Source organism: Lathyrus oleraceus, chromosome 3 (genome assembly GCF_024323335.1).
Source record: "Lathyrus oleraceus cultivar Zhongwan6 chromosome 3, CAAS_Psat_ZW6_1.0, whole genome shotgun sequence".
Lineage (NCBI taxonomy): Eukaryota > Viridiplantae > Streptophyta > Magnoliopsida > Fabales > Fabaceae > Lathyrus > Lathyrus oleraceus.
The window spans coordinates 78,294,018-78,314,896 of NC_066581.1; positions in this window are offsets into that span (position 1 = coordinate 78,294,018).

Here is a 20,879-nt window from a genome sequence, read left to right on the forward strand (position 1 = left end):
TTATCGTGACATAATGGGATTGACCTTGTATATCATGGTGTAAGTTGCAATCATTTCATCATGGTTCATATTGTAAACAGTGATGAAAGATGTTACTTATTTATATATAAGAGAAATTATCTCTCTTTCAGTTCATTATAGTTGACTCTCTCAAAACAAAACTATAACATCTATTTCACTCGTATCTCTCAAAACTAAACCATAACCTCTCTGTCACTCGTCTCTCTCATATTGAAACCTTAATCTTATCCAGTCAACTCGTCTTCTTCGAAGGGTTTCTTTATTTTATCAAATTTTAACAAATGACTATTTTACAGGTTCGTCTTCACTATAGTTTATGTTTCAAAATATATTTATCTATTAACGTTTATGTTTCAAAATATGTTTATCTACTAACGTTTATGTTCCATCATGTTTGAACTTTCTGCCTGTTTTATTATGTAGGCAGAGATGTTTGTTTCAATAACAATGACGAAGCTAAAGTGAGCGTTGAAAATTTTATCCTTATTTCATTGTGAATGTCATTATGAGACATGTAAGTTTTTGAAACATTCTATGAGTTGATATGTTTGTTGTATTGTATATGTTGTTTATGGTTTATTGTTGATGAATGTTGCTGTTAATGTTTGTTTAAAAGATGTGTTTATTCTTTATTATGTGATTTGGGTGTTTTTCCAATCCCTTACCGAATATATAACTTTTCAAATTGTATTATAAAATTGTAATATGATAGATAAAGTTATATTTGAAAACAACTACACGTTCAATTCTTGACAAGAATTCTTTAGTTTGTTATCTGCATATTATTATTTAAACGTTAGAACTTTATTTAGTGATTGTAGATCTTCAACCGCCCCTCTCTCCATCTCTAATTCTATTTGCAAAGTAAATGATATTTTGCAAAATAAACTAGAGGTGTAGGAAGTAAGGGTTGAAGATCTACAATTATTAAACAAAGTTCTAACTGTTAAAGAGTAAAATCCGGATAAGGAGTTGAAGAACTCTTGTCAAGCATTGAAAGTGAACCTGTTCTTCTAATATAACTGAATTTGTCATATTATAATGTTCTAGATCAGATTGAAAGGTTATATATTTAGTGAGCATTGATGAAATAAACATTCTATATAATTTATAATAAACTCAGTTATATATATCACAATGGTTATTTATACCAACCGTTGATAAATATTATGCATTATAGAATATCACAACGGTTTTTTAGTAACCGTTGTGGTATATAGCGCGCTATATAACTTATAGTCACAGACGTACGATCGTGATAAAAAGCATCGTATATACAATCATATTTTATCTCATAACGGTTGGTTCAACATGGTGGTATACAAATCATTATAGTTAACAGTAGTATAATGATATACAACATGTATATAACATAAGTTATGAGCAACATTTCAACATTCCTGCAACAATATAATTTTTTTCGTTTTTATTAATTGAACTCAACAAATGCTAGGAAAATAATAAATTGATATACAAAATATTCAATAATTGAGAAAAAGAGAATTCAAATATTATTTTTCAAAAACACAAATAGTCAAGTGATTCTTATTTCAAACATTTTCTTTTAGAAAGCTTATTATTTGTATTTAATAATTTTCATATCCTATATTTTGAGAATTATCTTGTAAACGCTCAAGCATTTTTTATTTTTAAATTATAATCCCTCAAAGGGCTTAGTTGAAGTCGGGATCTTTGAAAAAACAAGGGAGTTGTTAAAGTTGATATATTTGTGAAAGAAATCTATATTATTTCCAATTTGAAAAGAGATATTTTAGTGGTTTTAATCTCTACTGTCAATAAAGTGATATTGTTTGTAGGTTTAATAATTCTTGTTGTTGATTGTAATTCTATTACTGTGAAATTATGCATATGTTGTTGTGATCGTATTTTAAAATTTATTTCTGTAGAAAGCTTATGATGTGTATTTCTAAATTTTTCTAAAAACCTCACAATATGTTTTCCCTAAATTTTCCAAAATGGCAAGAAAACATCTTAAAATTCAATTTTTTTAAGGAAAAATTGAGTCGGGCATGTACGGGTTGTACGACGGGGCTGCAAGACCATACGCCTGATGTTATACGGTTGTGGGGCAGACGGCGGTTCTTGAGTTTGAGGGTCAATTTGGCAAAATTCGAGCAACTTTCTTGTTAGTAACCTTTTTGAAAAATTGAGATAAAATTATTATTTTAGAGTTAATTTTATTATTATTTGAGTCAAACCGTCAACCCTAAGGAGTTCAATAGAGTTATCACTCGTAAAAGTTGTCAGTGGAGAATTTTCAAATACTTTAGATACTCAATAGTCACCCTAAAGTTATCAAGTTTTATTGGCGAGTTTTTTTAGAGTTCCCTTGAGAATGTCGTGGAATTATTTAAATTATTTTGATAGTTGAGAGATGTTGTGAGCGGTTTTTGAGTTTTTTGAGAACTCTTTTGAATTATAAATAATATAATAAAATTTCGAGATTTTTTAATCAATTTTTGACGTTGGTGATCTTTTGGTAACTTTAAAGTCACTTTTGAGTAAATTGAGTTAAACTATCAACCCTTAGAGTTAGTAGAGTTATCACTTGCGAAGAGTTGCCTTTATAGCACTTTTGCATACTTTAGAGTATGTTTTGGGGTACTCTAGAGTCATTTTGAGGTATTGAGCTGTTTTTGAGTTTCTTTTAGGATTCAGGTGAGTTCTGACTAATATAATAAAACTTTGAGAATTTTTTATGTATTAGAATTTTGAGTAATAAGATAACTTTACTCTTTTGATGAAAAATAAATATATTTTAAAAACCATTATTTTGAAAATTAGTAATCCGAAAGGATTACAATTATGGCCTGGAATTGACAATTTTAGAGATTAATAATCCGAAAGGATTATAGTGACGGCATGTGATTGACAAGATATTGGTTCAAGAGTGGAACCTTATGATGATGTTTTTGATGATGATGATGTTTATTATGATGATAATGTTTTTTATAATGATTGTGATGTTTTTGATAATTGATGAGTCGAATGCTTACTCTATACATGATCATGCATATATTTGGAAGTTAGGTAGGACTTCAGTTTAGTGATGACCTGTTTCAAAGAGAGACTATGGCGGTCTCACATCCAGAGAAGGATACGGTTCAAGAGGAACCGGAAACATGGACAATCAGTGTTGATTCTAAGTGTTGACAGCAATTTTGGTAAAAAAAAAGAGTGTTCACAAGATGTCATGTGTGATGTCTTAACATGAGATATCTTATGTACCTGCTGGAGTTAAAGAACATATGCAAGCAGGATTGTTTCAGAATGCCACTTACAATGACAAGGCTTCTGATATTGGTTGTACCTGCTGGAGCTTATATGGAAGACATGTTCATGCAGGATTGTTTCAGATGACATACATAATGTCATGGTATCTGATATGGCTGTACCTGCTATAAAAGGAAACTGGACTATGCAGGATTTTTCCAGGATGTCAGACCCGATGTCATGACATCCTGTACACAAAACATTCAGTATGAATGTCTGGTGTTTTGTGATTGCACAATTAATGGCAATCATTGGATAATTGAAGATATGGCTAGCTGGCGCATTCAATCATGGATTACAACCAGATTTGCTTATTTTCCAAGGAGATCTTTACAGCTGTTATAAAAAGATTTGATTGGAAAATATATTTAGGGTTTTCAAGATGTCCAATGCTTCTATAAAAAGGGACTTAGAAAACCTGTTTGTACACACAACCAAGACTGAGCGAAATTGAGAGAGAGTGTTAGGGTTTGTGTCTGTTTAGTCGTAAGACTTGTAGGTCATTCAAGTCATCCATTGATGATTGAATTGGACTGATTTGTGGTTGTAATTTGTCACTCTAAAGCTGTTAAGCAAGAGTGTGTGTCCACTTGATCAAAACTGTGAAGCAAGATCAAGTGTGTGTCTTCTCGATCAAAGCTTTGAAGCAAGATCAAGAGTGTGTCTTCTTGATTAAAACTGTGAAGTAAAATCAAGATTGTGTAATTGAAAAGTATTTTCTTTTCAGAAGGGATTGTTGTTTAAAATCACGGGTGTGTGATTGTAAGGGAAGTGAATGGGTTCTCATATCTAAGAGTGCTTAGGTAGAAATTGCACGGGTAGAGATTAAGTGAGAAAGACTGTAACTTGGTGAAGTGTACGGATAGTCTTTGAACTAATTCTATTTTAGTGAATTTCCTTCCTGGCTTGGTAGCCCCCAGACGTAGGTGAGTTGCACCGAACTGGGTTAATAATTGCTTGTGTTATTTGCTTTACCATTCTGTTTCTGTTTATCCATTGTTTATAACCAAATATCAGTGTCGTGACATTACCTTCGACATCTTATATCTGATACCAGAATTTCAATTGGTATCAGAGCAGGCATCCTGCTCTGGTTCTGGGTGAGATCTAGGGGCAATACTTTCTGGTACAATGGAGAGAGATGGAGGATCTGTTCATAGGCCACCAATTTTGGATGGTTCTAACTATGATTATTGGAAACCTAGAATGGTAGCGTTTCTGAAATCCCTTGATAACAAGGCTTGGAAAGCTGTGCTAACAGGTTGGGAGCATCCTATCATTACTAAAGAAGGAGAAGCCACCACTGAGAAGAAGCCTGAAGAACAATGGTCCAAGGAGGAGGATGATCTTGCTCTTGGAAACTCTAAAGCCTTGAATGCAATATTCAATGGGGTAGACAAGAATATTTTCAGGCTGGTAAATAACTGTGAAGTGGCCAAAGAGGCTTGGAACATTCTCAAGGTCACTCATGAAGGCACCTCTAGGGTAAAGATGTCTAGACTTCAGCTGCTCACCTCCAAGTTTGAAAACTTAAGGATGAAAGAAGATGAAAACATTCATGAATTTCACATGAGTATCCTTGAGATTGCTAATGCTTCAGGAGCCCTAGGAGAGAAGATGACAGATGAAAAGTTGGTGAGAAAAATACTTAGGTCACTCCCTAAGAGATTTGCAATGAAGGTGACTGCCATAGAAGAGTCTCAAGACATCTCCAACATGAGGGTAGATGAGTTAATTGGCTCCCTCCAAACCTTTGAGATGGGATTGATTGAGGGAACTGAAAAGAAAACCAAGAGCATTGCCTTTGTATCCAGCACAGAAGAGGAAGACAGTCAAGATATGGATAAAGAGTGGGCCAATGAAGTTGCAATGCTGGGGAGACAGTTTAACAGATTGTTAAAGAAAATGGATGTCAGATCCAAGGCAAATGTCAAAAACATCTCATCTGACATCAGCAATGGAAGAAAAGTAAGGTCAGAAGAAAAGCCCAAAGAAGGAAAAGAAGTAAAGTGATATGAATGTGATGGGTATGGACACATTAGAACAGAATGTGGTACCTACCTCAAGAAGCAGAAGATGTGTCTTGCTGCCACCTGGTCAGATGAGAGTGATACAGAGGAGGCTGCAAATCTTGTGACTGCCTTGACAGGAAGATGAGGATCTGATGAAGACTCAAGTGATGGTGAAGTAACCTTTGAGGAATTGGCCTCTACCTACAGAGAGTTGTGTCAGAAAAGTGTAGAGCTGAATAAGCAATCTTTAATCCAGAAGAAAGACATAACTCAACTTGAGAATGAGAAGGTAGAATACTTGGAAACCATCTCAAAATTGAAGATAGAAGCTGTGGCTCTAAAGGTCAAGCTAGATGAAGATCAACAAGTTGAGAGCCAGAAGATAGTTCAACTGGAGAGAGAAAAAGCAGAACATGTGGAAACCATCTTCAAGCTAAAAACTGAAGTTGTGCTCTTAAACTCAAAACTAGAAGAGACAACCAAGTATGTAAGGATGCTGAACAATGGATCTGACTCCTTAGACAAGATTCTTCAAACTGGACAAATCACAGGAGTCAAATCTGGAATAGGGTACCATAAAACCAAGGCTGAAAGTAGTTACACTGGCTGCAAACCTCAAGCTAAACCTAAAGGCAGCAATAGTAAGAGCAGTTCCAAGATGTCACATCATATGTCACACCATCAGAAGAAAGAACAGCAGAAATACAAACACCAAAGATGGAGATGTCATTATTGTGGGAAATTTGGACACTCAAGGCCCTTCTGCTATAAGCTGTATGGTTACCCTACCCCCTTTCATCAACATCATCAGAAGAGAAAACAGCAGGATGGCAAACACCAAAGATGGAGATGTCAATATTGTGGAAAAGCTGGACACTCTAGGTCTTCCTGTTATAAGTTGTATGGTTATCCTAGCCATGTTCATCAACAGACTCACTATCAACCTAGACCCAAACATCACAGGCCTATCAACAAGAAACAATGGGTTCCTAAGACTAATGTTACAAGTCTAATGGCTCACAAAGAAGAGTGGTATTTTGATAGTGGATGCTCTAGACACATGACTGGGAACTCAGACTTGATAACTGATCTTCACCCTCATGACTTAAGCTATGTAACCTTTGGTGATGGAGCTAAAGGTGAAATAAAGGGGATATGCAAGCTTGAGTGTCCTGGAGCTCCTAAACTTGACAATATTCTACTGGTCAAGGGCTTGACTTCAAATCTAATAAGCATCAGTCAGCTAGGGGATCAAGGTCTGAGTATCATCTTCACTAAAACTGAATGTCTGATTGTGAACAAAGACAGTGAAGTAATTATGAAAGGAATTAGGACCAACAACAACTGCTACATGTGGAGCTCTCAAATGGATAACCCCTCTAAGATAAGTACAGTTGCAAGAAGAATCTTCAAGGGAAAGGAAAAGTGTCAGATAAGGATGTCAAACCTCAAGGCAGAAAAGGTCATGATGGCCCAAACACCTAAACATATGACTGGTGGTATGAAGTTTGAAGGGAGTAAGAGCATTGCTGAAACACAAGGGACTATGAGTGCAAAGGAAATTAAGAAGATATCAGATAAAAGCAACAATGCTCAACCAAGTTGGATGAAAATACTGATAATTACATACAATGTCACAGTCGATGTTATGACATTATATTATGACAACCTGGATGGTACACCTTTGTCCAAAGATCATATTCAGCACAGCTGGACCAAGTACATCACTTGCTTTCATCACTCATGCAGAAAATATGTAGAAAACAAATTCATAGCCCTACAGCATGAAATGCAACTAACCAACAGGACTGCAAGGGATTGGTATGTTGTTCAACAGAAATATGAAAAGGGAAAATTAGGGGATTGGTTTCTTGAGAAAATATGGCAATTAATGAGGAATGGAAAAGGCAACAAAAATATTGTTTGCCCAATGAAAAGAAAAAGCCACATTAATAATGAACCATCTCCTAGTATTGGAAATAGCACACTCTGCCTGAACACAATTCTTTCCATCTTCATCAAACTTCTCAGAGAACCTCTGCTAGGGCAAAGAAAGTTTTCTCAAAAGTTCAACGACATGTCTCAACATCCGTCAACATCTAGCTCAAAATCCTTTCATACTAGAACTTCCTCTGTGGAATTTTTAGATGAAGATTTGATGGACGTGACCCCTCTGCGTATGATACCAGGTAACGTTCCAAGCTCCCCTTCCATGGCTAGAGCTAAGCAAGGTAACACTCCTGAAAAATCGCCTGATAAAGAGGACATGCACTCTACTGATCGCATCATAAGAAACCTAGTTACTAGGATACTGAACGAAGAGCATGGAGTTAAGGACATTTTTACCCCTCTGTCCAGAAGGGACCCCTCACCTGAGGTGGAAAGCCAAGCTGAGAAAGATGATAACTCATCTAAAACAGAAAAGGAAGTAGCTGCTGAGGGGCTATGTTCTCTTGGAAAAAACTTACCTAGTATGTCCCCTGATACTGCTCAGGACATTGAGGAAGAAGGGTCTGAGGAAGAAGATGACACGTTGGTCAATCTTGTGAAAACAAGTGTAGCTAATAGACTGAGAAAAAGGAATATTATGGTTGAGATAAGGACAGGTAGGAAAGAGAAAAGGGTTGCTGGTATAGGTCCCTCCAAATCTTGGAGTAAAGTAGAGGTCAGGAAAAAGAAAGATAGTGAGAATTCTGAATCTAATGAGAATGTCGAAGACGATGTCCCAGACATCTCCTCTGACAAAAGAAAGGTTGTAAAGGAGTCTTCCAACAAAGTAGTTGCTGAGCACCTAGACAAATGGAGGTTTGTCACTCAAAGAAGGGTAGCAGTTGAAAGAGAATTGAGGAAAGAGACTGTTGAAGTGAAGGAAGTAATGGAGTTAATCAAGGCAGCTGGTCTTATGAAAAGTGTGACTGCTCTGCCTCAATGCTATGAAGGGCTAGTCAAAGAATTCATTGTAAACATTCCTGATGAGAGTTATGGAAAAAGCAGCAGGGAGGTCTGCAAAGTGGTTGTTAGGGGTAAGTATGTGAAACTTTCACCAACCATCATCAACAGGTTCCTAGGGAGAGGAACTGATGAAGGGGTAGATCTAGAGGCCACAGATAATGAGATCTGTAGGATGATTACAGCTGGCCAAGTTAAGGAATGGCCTAGTAGGAAACACCTTGCAGCTAGTAAGCTCACTGTGAAATATGCCATTCTGCATAAGATTGGTTCAGCAAATTGGGTACCTACTAATCACATATCTACCATCTCCATTGCTCTTGGGAGGATCATTCATGCCATTGGAACGAAGATAAACTACAATTTTGGAAAGTTTGTGTTTGATCAAACCATCAGACATGCCTCCACCAATGATGTAAAGATGCCCATTGCATTCCCATCTATCATTTGTGGCATCATCCTAAGTCAACAACCAGGAATCCTGAGTACAAGTGATATTCCAAGCAGGAGAAAGACCCCTCTATCAATTCACTATAAGCTTTTTGAGGGTAGTCATGTCAATGATGTTGTTATGACATCTGCCAGAAGGGAACCTGCATCTCAAGGGAGCCTAATTGACCAACTAAAAGAGACCTGCAAAGAATTGGACAATGGTATAAGGGTGGCCAAGGCCAGAAAAGAAGCGTTAGAAGTTCTCATCTGTAGCCTGGAAAGGGAAGACATAGAAAAGGCTGGAAAGGACTCAAATACAAGATCCCAATGCAGTGCTGAAAGCTCAGAAGACTCTAAAGGTATAGGTGAAGATGAAGATGAAGGTGAAGGTGATACTTCTTCTTCTGATTAATGATTCCTGCTTGTATTGAAGACTGGGAGGTGTGGTGGAAGTTGGGCTGCTGTTTGGAAGGCTATTATCTTGATTGGTTTTTTGTTTTTGTATTTTGTGGCAGTCCTCTTGATGCCTGTTATATAATATTTAGGGCTCTTAATGAGTTCCTTGGATTTGTTCATTGTCTCGGCTTTCAGCTGTGTATAATGATGGTTTGTACTGTATGAATATTATGTTTTAACATGTTTAATGTTATAACATATGTCCTGACATTCTCTGACAGACTAATGGACATTTATTTTGTCTGATTGGTCACCTTTGGTCAAATTTGACTAAAAAGGGGGAGAAGTGTTGATATGGAAGCAGTTGTGGAGAGTTGTTTGTGGCTGGACAGGACAACTATTATTGAGAGAAGTGCACAGGTGGTGATGTTGAAGAAGATGTCAGTATGACATTCTGGCTGGTACAGGTACTGGAGTTACAATAGATGTTTTTTAATGGTTGCACATATTTAGGGGGAGAAGAAGTACCCTTGTGCACTGTGCATTTGTGTGTCTTACTAGTTGCATCCATAACTAGTAATTCTGTTTGTTGCACAAATTTAGGGGGAGGAGAAGTACCCTTGTGCATGTGTGTATTACTAGTAGCCATAGCTAGTAATTGTTTTTATTCTGCTGCTGATTAAACTACAGTTATGTGGTTTAAACTGCTGATAGTTTGCCTTGTGAACAAAAAGGACAGATATATGTTTTAGCCAAAATTTGCCAAAGGGGGAGCTTGTTGATTCTAAGTGTTGGCAACAATTTTGGTAAAACAAAGAGTGTTCACAAGATGTCATGTGTGATGTATTAACATGAGATATCCTATGTACCTGCTGGAGTTAAAGAACATATGCAAGCAGGATTGTTTCAGAATGCCACTTACAATGACAAGGCTTCTGATATTGGTTGTACCTGCTGAAGCTTATATGGAAGACATGTTCATGCAGGATTGTTTCAGATGACATACATAATGTCATGGTATCTGATATGGTTGTACCTGCTATAAAAGGAAACTGGATTATGCAGGATTTTTCCAAGATGTCAGACCCGATGTCATGACATCCTGTACACAGAACATTCAGTATGAATGTCTGGTGTTTTGTGATTTCACAATTAATGGCAATCATTGGATGATTTAAGATATGGCTAGCTGGCGCATTCAATCATGGATTACAACCAGATTTGCTTATTTTCCAAGGAGATCTTTACAGCTGTTATAAAAAGATTTGATTGGAAAATATATTTAGGGTTTTCAAGATGTTCAATGCTTCTATAAAAAGGGACTTAGAAAACCTGTTTGTACACACAACCAAGACTGGGCGAAATTGAGAGAGAGTGTTAGGGTTTGTGTCTGTTTAGTCGTAAGACTTGTAGGTCATTCAAGTCATCCATTGATGATTGAATTGGACTGATTTGTGGTTGTAATTTGTCACTCTAAAGCTGCTAAGCAAGAGCGTGTGTCCACTTGATCAAAGCTGTGAAGCAAGATCAAGTGTGTGTCTTCTTGATCAAAGCTTTGAAGCAAGATCAAGAGTGTGTCTTCTTGATTAAAACTGTGAAGTAAAATCAAGAGTGTGTAATTGAAAAGTATTTTCTTTTCAGAAGGGATTGTTGTTTAAAATCACGGGTGTGTGATTGTAAGGGAAGTGAGTGGGTTCTCATATCTAAGAGTGCTTAGGTAGAAATTGCACGGGTAGAGATTAGGTGAGAAAGACTGTAACTTGGTGAAGTGTACGGATAGTCTTTGAACTAATTCTATTTTAGTGAATTTCCTTCCTGGCTTGGTAGCCCCCAAACGTAGGTGAGTTGCACCGAACTGGGTTAACAATTGCTTGTGTTATTTGCTTTACCATTTTGTTTCTGTTTATCCATTGTTTATAACCAGATATCAGTGTCGTGACATTACCTTCGACATCTTATATCTGATACCAGAATTTCAATCAGTAACATACATCTGATCCTAAAAACTCGATACCACGTGCATTTTTCATGAAGGAGTTGATGGAATCAGCATTTGCATCACTATTTGAGCTTTAATTATATTTTATGTGAATAATAATTTTGTGATTGTCGACATTTACCATCATGTTGCTAAATTTCATTATTATCATTTCTAAGGTGTATTCTCAACCCCTGTTTATTATTGTGGCATTTGTGCTCCTCTAGAGTACTGACAATCAAGTACTCAGTAGAAGTAGTACTTGTGAGTGAAAGATGACCTTTGAGATGTTATTTATTTATTTTATATTTATCACTTTTTAGTCAGTTTTATCTGCTTTGGTCTGTAACATCGGGAATAAGTGCGTTATTGATTTTTAGTTGTCATTTGGAGTTTATTTTTATTAAGTGGTTGCTTTAAATTATTATTTGATGTTTTGAGGATTTTTTTAGTTTTCCGGTGTGAGTTTGAAAATTTTGCATGAAGAGCGTGTTTTGTTGAGTAGCCTAATTAGTGAAAATTCTCTTTTATATTAAGAGTCGGGTTTAGGATGTTAAAAAACTCAACTCAACTAGCGAATTAGAAAAATAAAGTTTTAAGAGAAAATTTTCCAAGGCTCTCGTGAATTTGTTTTATCCAGCATTTCGATTTACCAATTATCGTTTTATAAAATGCCAAGGTTGGTTGAGAAAGAAGTGATCAAGATTTGAGAAAGAAGTGATCAAGATTCAAAGAGACTTTTTATGGGGAGACATCAGCGATCAAAGGAAGCTATGCTAGATAATTTGGTCGAAATTGTGTAGAAATAAGGAGAATGGTGGCCTTAGGATCAAGTATGTTGGTTCCTTTAATGTGACTTTGTTAAGGAAATGGTTGGGGATGATCATTTCAGAACCGCACGCGGTGTGGAGGGGCATTCTGGTCTTTAGGCACGTCGATTTTAAGTCGAAGCCATTTAGTACGGTCGAGTTACCTATAGGAAAGAGAGATTCGTTATGGTGGCGATATTTAGTGGCCATTGACTCTTTTTTTAACGCCAATGACAATTGGTTTGTGAAGTCAGTGTGTTGCAAAGTTAGAAATGGTCTGTCTACTAGTTTCTGGAATTCATATTGGCGTGGTAACGAGCTTCTGCGTAAACTATTTCCTGCACTATTTTAGATTTCAGTTTATAAGGAGGCTCTGATTACGGGCTTGGGAGGTTGGTCCTTTGGGAAGCGAGAGTGGAACTTAGGTTATCGAAGGGAGGATATGCTAGCTCTGGTCTCATTCAGTTGGAGGAATTATCGCAAACTTTGCATCAGGTTTAGCTGGATAAAGATGTTTAGGATTCTATCAGCTGGTAGAGGGATGCATGAGGCTTCTCGGTCCGTAGCAGCTACTTGTGTTGTGCTCGGTCTATGGTTGAAGTTTCAAAGCAGGATGAAGACCGCTTAGTATGAATGGCGAAGATTTGGAGATCAAAAATCCCTAGTAAACTTTAAGTTTTTAGTTGGAGATTGTTGCTTAATGGTTTTCCTACTATATGCCAACTAATTAGGCGCGAAACCATCGACGGGTTACATAATTCTGTTTTTCCTCTCTGCTTTCTCCATGACGAAGATAGTATTCACCAATTTTTGAATTGTGTTGTCAGTCGACAGGTCTGGAAATGTGTTTGCTTGTGGATAGGGATTCTGATGGTTGAGAATTGTACATCCTTAGCCGAGCATGTGGTTTGCTTATGTAGCTAGATGGATAAAAGGTTCAAAGATCCTCTATTCTCTTTCTTTTGGTCTGAGCATGTTGGATTATATGGTTGGCTAGAAAATTCTTTCTTTTCAAGGAGGATTATTGTGTAATTGGAATTTTTTTCTTAGATTTAAGGCATTAACATAGGAATGGTTCCAAGGGAATTTGTGTAAGACCCTAATTTTTACCCTAAGATCCCTCATGGCATCATATCATTGCTCATTACATTGCCTCAAGGATCATAGCATGTGTGGCTCCCTACCTTAGGGTTGGGACTTGTGTGAGTTGGTTTGAGACCAGCAAGCATGCTTGAATTGTATATTATTGCTTTTCTTATTTTGTTTACTAACCAAAAGCATAAAAATATGTCACTAACTTGTTTTGTTTTGAAGCTCAAGCAATCATGAGATCCCTTGCTCTTAGGAGGCTCCTATGCTCATTGAAGTGGCCAGATGGATATGAAAGCAAGCATGACAATGGTTCACAAAGCTCTCAATTATCATATATGTTTCCCAAGTATCTCAATTTTCCAATTTGATCAAGATAAACCAAAGGGCTTGAGGATTGTTTCCCAAGGAAACCCTAATTCAACTATGCATTAATTGTGCCTTGCTCATGAAGCAACCTCAACCTTTGATCAAATTCAATCAATGGAAGTTCTTTCATTCATTATTTTATGCATATATGATATTATTTGAGTATCCTCAATCATTCATTCATCAAGATTTGAAGTTTGGCCTTGAGAAGTTGACCAGTCAAGTCATCTGACTAATCAAAAATCCACTGAGACCTAACTTTTTATGTGTTTGTCAAATGAATATTACCCCAAGAAAAAAACTGTTCTTAAGAACCATATGAACAACTTTCATGTTCATCACAAATTCATTTGAAACTTGTAAGGTCATCATTCATTTCAAAACATTATAGGTCATTTTAACTGAAATCCTAATTTTGGGTCAATTTCTCAAGGACCTAACTTCTTCATTTTTCATGATTTTGAGGTGATACAAATTGAATTGGAAAGATTAAGATGTCTAAATCAATTGTTATGTTGGAAAAAAATTCATAATCCTAAAAGAAAGACATGTGATAATACAAAACATTATAGGTCACTTTGGACCAAAAGCATTGAATGTTGAAAAAGTTCAACTTCAAGTGCCCATACCTTTCTCATCAAAAATTCAAATGATGCAAAATTTGAGTCTAAATTTATCATCTTAAAAATATCTACAACTTTGATGTTGGATTATTTTTCATTTGAGGCTTTCATCATTGAAATAGAAGGGCTTGAAGTTGGTCACTTTTGGCAAATTTTTTAAAGACATGTTTTGTACATCAAACTTCATGACCAGTTTTCACAATTTTCCAAACTCCAAATGGATTTTTGTCCAACATAGATTTTGTTCTTTATGTCAATACCTTTCCAACCATTACTTACATGCATATGTTTGGATTTTTTATGTGTGACTTTCGAAGAGGGGAACATTTAGGCCCAATTATGAAATTCACTTTGAATCTTCATGCACAAGCAAACACAAGGAAAATTGCACGTCCAATTCAGCTTGGTATGAGCTCAACATTCATTTCCATCAGCTTTTGGGCCTCACATGCGCCTGTACAGGCCCATGCATGGAGGACCCAAAGCTTCATGCACACGGATTCTACACTTGCTTGCTTGCAGTTCATCTATAAATACATTGCCATGCCTCATTCAAATGCAACCTTAAGGCTACCTAAAACTCTGCACAAGTGAAAACCCAGCCATTACTAGAGGAATTCTGATTTTTCTTTTCTCATTTTAAGCTTGAATTTCAACAAAATCAGTTGATCTTCAAGACTTATTCCTTAACCTTGCATTCATATCACACCTCAAGATCAATTTGGAAGCAAGAGATTGAGTGGATCGTGCTGCACAAAGCTGCTCTTCAGAGGTAGATGCTCAAACTGTTTTGATCTAAATCTCCTCATATGATGTGAATTGCTTGTGTTCAAATGGTTTTCTGAAGTCCTCGTGTGAGAGGCAAGCCAATGGTGGCTTTGATTTTGTGAATTGAAGCATTTCAGCTTTCACACCTGGATTTTCAAGCTCAGATTTCTCATTCCATAGAGATCTTGAGAGAAATCCAAGGTTACATGGGTGATGTACATCACTCTAGCTTCATTTTGGTATAAGGCTTGTGCGTTTTGGTTGAGGTTTGAAAACCTGCAACTGGTGGCCGGAATCAGTTAGTCCACCGGAGAAGACGGTGGTTTCCACCACCGCCCCCACGTGGATGATTCCAGGCCCTTGGATGAGGCTCCAGCGTTCTAATCCTGGCCAATGATTCAGCTGACTTATTTTAATTCATTTTATTTCGCGCTTGACTCATGTCCATGGTGCGCGCGCGCCTCTGAGCCTTTGATTGTGTCCACGTCATTTAATGAAATGGATCAAGCGCTCCTGGTTTTTTCACATTTTTCTAATTTCTGTTTTATTTTCTTTTATTCCATTTATTTTCAAAAATTCATAACTATTTTATTTGGAATCACAAAAATATGAGACCAACACTAAAAATTTTCTTGAAAAATCTAATTTCATAATCTGATTTTTAATTATTTTTGTGATTCCATTTAATATTTTTTGTGAATATTTTTGTTCTTAATAGTTTTTAATTCATTTTAAATACTTTTTGATATCCAAAAATTCCAAAAATATTTTCTTAACATATATGGATCATGATAAGTCTATGAAAAATATTCTCATCAATTTCTTAATTGATTTGAGATTTATTTGAGATTTTAGTTCATTTGTGTTATTTTTATTGATTTTTAATTGTTTTAAAATAGTTTCTATTTTTAAAAAATGTTGAGAAAATTTGTCAAACCTTGTTTGACCATGTTAGACTTATGATGATTCAATTGGACTTATTCAAGTTGATTTGAATTGAATTTGAAGCTTGACCATATTTTTGTTCATTTTATTTTATGTTTCCTTTTAATTTCAAAAATAACAAAAATATGTTTGACCTTTATTGACTTCTAATCTTCATTTCTCTTCTGTTTACCATTGGTTGATGATGATTGCATTCATATTTGATCATTGTGTTTTGATTATGTCATTTGAACTCTCATTTTGTTCATTTCATTTCATCTTTTCTTCTTTTTTTTCTTTTGGCCAATGAGTTAATGATTTGTGGTTAGTCTAGACATATGAGAGGCTTAACCTTCTTTGATCCAAATCAAACTCAACTTGATCAAAGATCAAGTGAGTTGCTTTGTGTCCAAGATAGGTTGCTTCTTGGTCAAGCAAAAAACCTAAAATCCATACAAGGCCTTTCTTCTTTTCTTTTGGCATGGCAAGTTGTAGGAGCTTGGCTTACTAGTCATGGTCTCTAACTTGTGTTTATTTGCCTATAGTTTTATTGACCGGCCTCAGATAGGTGTGACTACTACATTAGTCCACTTACGATTGCTTAACATAGCGCTAAATTGTCTTATGACACACTAACATTAACTACTAACTACTAACTTTAATTCAAGCATTTAATTCTTGCAATTTACTTTAATGCAATTTAATTTCTTACCCATTTATTCATATTGCCTTTTCCCTTTGCTCACTTGAGCTCATATTTTATGTTTATGCCATTTTCCTTTTGCTCATTAGAGCACATTATTGTGAATAAATATATTGTGGCTTTGTGTTTGTTTTGTGATTGTTTGTGTGAACCCAATGCAAAAAAAGGAGAAAGGACTTAGAATTAGGACCTTACCTATGCTTAAAGTAGTTCAAGAGCAACTAGGCCTCATGCCTTTAGAATGCTAAATTTGTTGAAGAGCAACTAGGCCTCATGCCTTTAGAATGCTTAATCTTAAAGTTGACTTCAAAGGACCCCTAATCTAAACTCATTCTTTGTCCATTTCTCTTATTCTGTTGTGAACTTTTTGATTGTTTGTTCTTATGTGATAGGCCAACTTGAGATAGTAAGGAGGACCATTGTCATGAATAACCAAGTTAAGAAAGACAAGCCAAATGGGGATCCTAGGAACTTGAATATAATATTTGTTTTGATTGCTTGTTGCTTGCTAAGTCCAAAGAAAATGAGCATCTTGAATCATTTTTATGATCTCAAGAAAGGGAAATCCAAGGGTTTTATCTCTTCTCTTATCTTTGCATGTTTAGGACTAACCCTTCTTTTCTTCTCTCCACTCTAACCCAAGCCAAACTCATTTTGTGCAAACATTGACATTGTTTTCAAAACTAGAAACCTAGGCCACATGCCTTTGATTTTTCAAACTCTTTTCATTAATACTTATTTTGAATGAACCTTAAGTCAACTTTGACTTCATTTTGTGAATACTTCTAATTTGTAAATACAACTCACTTCAAGTTGTTTTTGTGGTTCCAATGGCCACCTTTTGTTAAAACTTTTTCATAAACATTAGCCATAGGTTTGAGTTATCATAGTGGTTGATGTAAACCTCACCTTATCCTTAGTGATTGGACTATAAGTCTTCCATACTTATTATAGGGTGGATCCCTCGCTAGTATGTTGAAGCCCTCCTCACATGGTGGATTGTTGGTTTAGGTTGAGTTTTCTCCCTTTGATAACAAAAGACCTTAAGGCTTTTGATCAAATCAATTCACCCATATTTTGAGTTTTTTACCCCGAACTACGAGGTTTTGATCCTACCTTTGTGATGGTACGTAGGCAATGGGTTCATCCATTCAAACAACAAAATTGTAAATATGTATAAATTCTTTTCTCATCTCCCCAATCTTGTTTGCACAAATATTTTTCTCAAATACCAACCTACAATGCACCTTTGCAAAAAGGGCTCCCTTAGAGTACTAAGGATGTTTTGGATGCTTAAAACCTTCCCATTCATAACCAACCCCCTTACCCAGATCTCTGACATTTTATTAGTTTTTGATTTGATAAAACTTCTTACTTGGTTTTTGTTCGCTTTCTAACCTTTCCTTTGGATAAATAGAAATGCGGTGGCGACTCGAATTGTATGTTTACTTTTGATTTAGTCAATAAATCTAAAGGTAACGAATACCCCCCTACAATTTGTCTAATTCTAAAATCTTCTCATGGGAAGATTGAAAAGTCGATCCAAGACAGATTCTAGTTTGTAAATCATTGTAGTAGGGGTAAGAACTTTAGCCATTTTCTTGTTTTTTAGATCTTTGTCTCCTTGTTTTAAAGGTCGATTAACCCTTGTACTTTTTATAGTGCAAGTTGTTATTTATTAAAAAAAATGCGCTTGTTAATCCCGCATCATATTTTTTTATTGTGTTTTTACTATTTTTTTTTGTACTTTACCACATCATACCTCCATTGATATTGCAATGATGTAATGGTGTTTGTGAAGGATAAGAAATAAATTCGTTGTTGCAATAGAAAAAGACACACAATAGTCCACTAGAATTGGTTTCACGGTCTTTAGATAAATCATATGGTGTCTGATACTTGATGATAGAGAGGTGAAATGTAATGTCGATAGAGAAATCAACCGAGCCTCAAAATTGGTATGTATGTTTGTAATTCTCAAAGTCATTGTATTAAACAAATGAAGAAATGGGACAAGGATATTCCTTCAAGCTACGAAAGTTGATGCATTGCGATTAAGAGAAAATATTATTTAATTGGTAAGATATAAATATCAAAATTATCAATTGAGCTAGATTGTAAGTTAGTAGTTGTCGTTGTTGATAGGTCTATCAATCATAATGAATTTGAAAATATCACAAGTGCTTATAAGTCACTTATAGATCAATTTCTAAACTTTAAAATAAATTTTTATATTCCCTCCGTTTCTTTTTAAGTATTATTTTTTGACTTTTTATATATATTAAAAAAATTATTTAATATTGTTACTTTTCAAAAAATAATTCTTATTTTACTTATAATATCCTTAATTATTGATTATATTTATTTTAATTTTTTTCTCTCTTTACAAATGACAATTAAAAAGAAAAAAAAAATTATCAAGAAAGTGACAAGAAAATCTGAATCCTCACAGTAAAGTTCAAATATCAAAATTTAAATAATTTATTAATCACCACGTCTTTGATTCCACTGCATCTTGTAACATGTGTTTTCCGTCAAATAAAGTGATATAAGTTTATTATTAGAAAAAGAAGATAAATAAAAATATATAGCATTTAATATTTATTATATACTATCAATAAAATAAAATTACACATGCATCAAACTTAACAATGTATTGTGACACCAATTAATGAGGTAAAAATGCATGACTTACCATGTTTATTAAATGTATGGTAACACATAATATTTTTTTCTTTGATAATGTATATAAATTAAATAATTATATTTTTATCTCCACACATTATGCTTTTTTATTAAGAAAATATACTATATTAAAATATGAAATACAAGTACTTCGACCAATATAAAAAATAGAACTAAATGAATTTAAACATTCCATTAAATTTATTTATATGTCAGAATAATTCTAATGCAACTCATTTATACTTGATAATTCCTCGCCAAATGTGTTAGAGCCAAGTTCATCTGAGCAATATTAACCTATAATTTTAGTTTTGATGATAATAAATATATATGAGAATAATTTTATTTTCTAATAGGTGTTCCATATATAGAAAGTAATTAAGAGAAATCAAAGTCATGTTAGAAGTAAAAATAAGTAAGTTTTGGCATTCAATCTAATGGTAAAATAATTTTCTCTAATGAACAAAATCAAACTTCATTTCTCATGTTTCATCAAACCAAAGGAACAAAGTCTCTATTTTTATAGTATATTTCTAATCAAAGAAATGAAGTCTCGCTTCATCTAAAATTATTTCATCTTGTTTGTAGGTGATTCAGAGCTTTTAAAGGATATTTTGATAGTTAGATATGGAGGTATATCTATCTTCTCTCATAATGAAGGTAGGGTAAAGGAATTTCGTTTTTCTTCGTCTTAGTAGAAAGAGATATCTCTTCTTGGGGCAAACGAGAAATGTAGCTCAGATTGGTTCTTTGATGGCATTGCTAGGAAAGTGGAGTCGGATCTTCATACTTTCTTTTAGGAGGATCCTACGTTAGGAGCATCCCCTTAAAGTCTAAAGTCTAAGTTTTTGGGTATATTCTCCAATTTTCTTCGGCCATAAGGGTTGGTGGGCGAGATATGGGAGGTTATTAATGGAGTCCTGACGTGCGACTTTAGATGGAGGAGATCCTTATTTCTTAGAGATTTGCCCATTCTTGAGAAGTTTCATGTCTTGCTTAGAGATGTTATCCTGACCCAGGACAAAGATAAGTGAATTTGAAAGCATTCTAGTGACAATACTTTTTTAGTGGCCTCCATTTACCTTGACAGATGGGAAATTTGGCTTCTTTTGTGGCACCATTTTCATTTTAGAGTCATATCATTTTTCTTGTTTAGAGTAGTTGGACCCCGTCTAGGATCTTGGTTTTTTTTTCTGACAATTATTGCAGGATAGATTATCTTCTAAAGCCAACCTATTTAGAAGAGGGGTGTTATCAGACACTAGTAGATTTTCTTGTCCCTTTTGAGGATTTCTAGATGAGACTGCTTCTTACCTTTTTATTATGTGTGAGATAGACTCATCTAGTGTGATAGAGTTTTTAGGTGGTTGAGATGACACGTAGTCATTCAGATTTAAGGTTGCTTTTTGAGTCTTAAATATGGTCTATTTAAAAAGTCCAAAATAATGTTATTTTTAATGGAGTCACAAAAACAACGCAGAAAATGGAGAAGAGTATATTTTTGGGAACTCATGCATGTTAACTGGTGACGGATCTTCTGCACCTCGTTTGTTGGAATTTAACCTATTGATGATGGATCTGGTTGATTTAAACCCAAGCCTGAGAATAGAGAATCGGTTCGGTTGGTTCGGTAGCAATTGTTTGAGGCGTCCTATTTTTCCATGCTTGTTTTATCTTGTTTCCAAACACCTATGGTGCTTTGTAATTTAACGTAATAATATGATTTTCTTTCTTAATATATTTAATTTGACATTCAAAAAATAAAATGTATTTGATGTTCTAATATCTCCCTTATTTAATGTTTTCAGTATTAATTCTTTTGGTGTT